The following is a 5547-nucleotide window of genomic DNA, read 5'->3' on the forward strand; positions in this document are numbered from 1 at the left end:
ATGTGACCATAGAACTTCCCATATATATATAATATATAAATAATAAAAAACACAAACAAATTAATTAGACGAGACATACCATTAACGATTTGAAGTGTTAATATAATGTTAAATATCAATTTTTACTAATGCCTATATAGTGCATGTTCTTTGTGAAACTAAGTTTAATAAAATAATTGAAGTGGCAGATTTTGTGAATAAAAATTGCTAAATTTTTGTAAATAATAAAAAATAAAAAAAAACCGTAAATAAAAAACTAAAACTATAAATAAATGATTATTTACTTTGTCAAAAGAATAAAGAATCGCAATCATAAACCGCATAATAACAAAAAAAAACTAAAACACAATGCTGAATATTAATAATTACACATAAAAATAAAATATTTTTTACCTTTTTTACCAAAGATAGGAGACTCGAACCCGCAACTTCTTAATTGAGTATAGGGAGGCTATGCCATTTGAGCTATTACTCGTTTGCTAAAATTTGGAAAGATAGGATTAGTAGTTACACATAAAAATAAAATAAGGTGAATAGAGTAACTTAAATGACTAATTTTTTAAAAAACGTAAAATATAAAAAATAGTTACTTACCGATGTTAAATATTTGTATTTTTTAAATTTAAATTAAATAAAAATATTAATAATTGTTAAAATTTAAGAAATATAATTAAAAAAATTAAAAAATAATATAATATTATCTTTTTTGGATTTTAGATATATTATTTTTGAGCTTTAGATACTATTTTATTTGGGCTTAAGGGTTTAATGGGTGCCATACTCAAATATAAATAGACCTTCAGGGTTTCGGTCCCCAATATACCAAAGCCGCCTTTGTTGCTCTTTCCCCATCAAAAGAGTTGCAGTTCAGCCTCCTAGAAATACAGAAGGCTTTGGTTGAGGAAGATCGAAAGAACCACAAGATCCAAACTCTTCCAATCATAATTCATGTTTATGAATTCAGGTACGCTTCCGCATTATGATATATATATTTTTGGTGATTCAATATGGATGATCTGGGTTATTAAAATAATTTATTCCAACAAGTGGTATCAGAGCCATCCATAATTTAGTCATAAAAAATATTCAATTTATTTCTTCTGTTATCGAATCAATATATATGTATGTTGTTCACGTTATGAAATTGTTACACGCATACGAACTTTTCTGCGTTGTGCGTCAATGTATATAAATTGGTTCGTATATACATACATATAAATTGGTTCGTATATGAAACGCTTCTCCGTATATATAATATATTATTTGCGTTGAACCGATCGTGTTTTCGGCCATTCATATATATATGTATAATATATATATATTATTCTTTGATTGCATATATACATTCTTGCGTGCAGAAAGTGTAAAGCATATTCTATTTTATTTTGTTTGTAAAATTGATAATTTCCTTTGAAATATCGATGAAGTACTGTTAAATTATAATTTTTTTTTAAAGAGTCTGAAAATACACCATTAAAATTTAAATCCTTTTACGATTTAAATATTTTTAATTGTTACATAAGGAAATTAGTAACAATTTGGATTATTATACCCATCTATTATAAAGATTTGGTTTTGAAATAAATTGATTGAACATTATGCTGCCAAAGTAGCCTCTTTTGTGAAAATTGATTTATTTAAAACATTAGGAATATGGTGTTATGTAATTCATGCGAATATTGGTCGGCCCAAAGGAAGTTTATTGTTTGGCCAATTAATAGAAAATATATGCGGTAATAAATAGGTTGCGAAGTTTAAGTTTCCATGTGCGCATTAAGTCGGTCCAAAGAAAGGCTCAATGTGTGACAGGAATTTTGACAATATTCGATTACTGCAATGAGAGTATCACTTACAGTTAATTTTTCTATCCAAAGATTGAAAATTAATGTTGTGCTAGATATCTCAATATGGATTTTTACCCATTAATTAACTAATATCTACTGCATGTTCCTTTTGTTATAATCCAGAAACTATGGCTTTAGCTACCAATGTTTCTGCGCAAATTAACAGTATTCCTATGCTGAATGGTACAAACTTTAAAGTTTGGAAGGATACCGTGGAGATTGTCCTCGGTTGTATGGATCTAGATATAGCTCTTCGAGAGGAGAAATCCACTTCCACTCCGGAAAACCTCAATGAGGTTAAAATAGAGAAGTGGGAGAGATCCAATCGAATGAGCATTATGATCATGAAACGCTCAATTCCTGAGGCGTTTCGGGGCTCAATTACTGAGGATAAAGATGCCAAACAGTTCCTAAAGGATGTTGAAAAATTCTTTACTAAGAATGAAAAGGCGGAGGCAAGTAGTCTTTTGAGCAAACTTGTCTCCATGAGGTATGAAGGTAACGGGAACATAAGGGAGTACATTATGGAAATGTCTCATCTTGCTTCAAAATTGAAAGCACTAAAGTTAGAGTTGTCTGAAGATTTACTCGTGCATTTCATTTTGATTTCCCTTCCTGCACACTTTGGGCAATTCAAAGTGAGTTATAATACTCTGAAGGACACTTGGTCCTTAAATGAGCTTATATCTCACTGTGTGCAAGAAGAAGAAAGGCTACAACAAGATAAGACTGAAAGTGCTCACATGGCTTCATCTTCTCAGTATAAAAGAAAGCGTGATACTACTGCGAATGTGCCTTCTCAGCAGAAAAAGGCTAAGAAACAAGATTAAGTTTCAACCTGTTTCTTCTGTAAGAAGGTGGGACACATGAAGAAGGATTGTACCAAATATGCCACCTGGCGCGTAAAGAAGGGTATAATTCTTACTTTCGTTTGTTCTGAGGCTAGTTTAAGTTATGCACCTGTTGATACTTGGTGGGTAGATTCTGCTGCTACTACTCATGTAAGTGTCACTATGCAAGGTTGCCTGTGGAGCCAACCGCCAAGTGATGCTGAAAGATACATCTACGTGGCAGACAGCAATATAGTTGCAGCCGAAGCTATAGGAACCTTTAGATTATGTTCCACGAGTGGATTTTACTTGGATTTATTAGAGACATTTTTTGTACCGTCGTTTAGACGAAATTTGGTTTCTGTTTCTCGTTTGGACAAATCAGGTTATTTTTATTCATTCGGAGACAATAAAGTCAGTCTCTTTTATAATTCGAATAATATTTGCTCTGGTCATTTGGTGGATAATCTATACATGCTTGACTCAAATTCCTATAATAATGAAATACTGCAAACAGGTACAAAACGAAAACTAGATGGAAAATGCGAGATTTCTTGAGGATGTTGAGTTTGGGGGGAAGGAAATATTAGGAATGTTGCTTTTGATGAGGATTCTGTAACTGACAATGATCAGGTCCTTGTGCCTATTGTTGTTCAAGATACAGTTATAGTACAAGAGCAAAATGAGAATCCTACTGTAGATCCAGTTACAGTATAAGAGAACAATGAGAATATTGTTGTTGCTCAAGATATTTCTACGGTACAAAAAAATAATGAGAATCCTCCTCAACTCCAACCCATACAGCAAGCTCAACAACTTTAAGAAGTGTCATTAAGGAGATCCAATTGTAAGTTAAAGAAATCCATCTATGGTCTCAAACAAGCTTCCCGTCAATGGTATCACAAGTTTCATCAAGTCATTACCTCTTACGGTTTTGAGGTGAATATCATAGATGAGTGTGTATACCGCAAGTTCAGTGGGAGTAAATATATCCTTTTGGTCTTATATGTTGATGACATTCTACTTGCCAGCAACGATATAGGCTTGTTGCATGAAACTAAGAAATTTCTATCGAACGAATTCGAAATGAAAGATCTTGGTGATGCCTCTTTTGTATTAGGAATCGAGATACTAAGAGATTACTCTCAATGTATTCTTGGATTGTCACAAAAAAACTATATCGAAAAGATTTTAAGTAGATATGTCATAGAAAGTTATAGACCAATGGACACACCCGTAGTTAAAGGAGACAAGTTTAGTCTCAAGCAATGCCCCAAAATGATCTTAAGAAGATAACAATGCATGATAAACCTTATGCATCAGCACTAGGAAATTTAATGTATGCTCAAGTCTACATACATCTCGATATATCATTTATAGTGGGAGTGTTGGGTAGATACTTGAGCAATCAGGATATGGATCATTGGATAGCTGTTAAACGCGTAATGCGTTGTTTAAAGAGAACAAAGGATTACATGCTTATTTATCGGAGATCAGAAAATTTGGAGATCATTAGGTACTCTGATTCCGATTTCATGGCATATGGTTGCGAAACTTTGTCACTAAGCTTCATATAGTAGATGACATTGAAAGGCCATTAAAGATATTTTGTGACAATAAGTCAATAGTACTATACTCCAATAACAATAAGAGCTTGACAAAATCGAAGCATACAGACATCAAGTTACTTAGTTGTCAAGGAAAAAGGTTTAAGAAAAACAGATTTCCATAGGACATATGGAAACAGAGTATATGCTAGCAAACTCATTAACTAAGGAATTGATCCCTAAAGTCTTTCAAGAGCACACTGCTCAAATAGGTGTCAATATTTGTGATGCTTTGGTTTAGTGGGAGTTTATGCTATATGTCCTATGACAGATATTGAGTTATTTTTCTGCAGAATTAAGTTGATGGTTTAATTCATGTTATGTGAAATGTTCATTTTACAATATTTGTATCGTGTTTGATCTCAATAAAGTTGGACCAGCTGGAAATAGACATGCATGAGATCACTTGGCATGTAATTTCCATATTACTCATCCAAATTTGATCTATGTCGTTAAGTATATTAGGATGGTGATTGGCGTGGTTTAGTCACGGCATTTAATGTGATAAAAGCTGCGGTAGTTCCAATTATTACTTTTGATTTGGAATTAAATGAGAATAAAACTGGATATTATCTTTTGTCCCTTAGATAATTATCTTTTTTGGATTTTAGATATATTATTTTTGAGCTTTAGATACTATTTTATTTGGGCTTAAGGGTTTAATGGGTGCCATACTCAAATATAAATAGACCTTCAGGGTTTCGGTCCCCAATATACCAAAGCCACCTTTGTTGCTCTTTCCCCATCAAAAGAGTTGCAGTTCAGCCTCCTAGGAATACAGAAGGCTTTGGTTGAGGAAGATTGAAAGAACCACAAGATCCAAACTCTTCCAATCATAATTCATGTTTATGAATTCAGGTACGCTTCCGCATTATGATATATATATTTTTGGTGATTCAATATGGATAATCTGGGTTATTAAAATAATTTATTCCAACACCATTTATGTTGTCGTCCTTAGAAAAATCGTTTTTGGCAACTGTATGCGAGTCACTCTCCTTTTTTTCCTCATAAAATTAAGTTAACAACAAATCTTATTATCTTTAATTTGTTATTTTATGTTAATTAACTTATCAAAGTTACTCTAGCTCCAGTAATAACCTCTATGAAAGCTTCCACACTTTTTTATGAGATCTAAAAATCATGAACAAAATTGTTTCTGGTAAGAAGGTCGATAAAAATATATTTTTGAAAGTGTTTCGCCTGATTTTGGTTTTTAGACCTTATCAAGAGGTAGCGGCTACCAAACTTGTATTAATAATTCCA

The sequence above is a fragment of the Arachis ipaensis genome, chromosome B02 (genome assembly GCF_000816755.2).
Source record: "Arachis ipaensis cultivar K30076 chromosome B02, Araip1.1, whole genome shotgun sequence".
NCBI classification, from domain to species: Eukaryota; Viridiplantae; Streptophyta; class Magnoliopsida; order Fabales; family Fabaceae; genus Arachis; species Arachis ipaensis.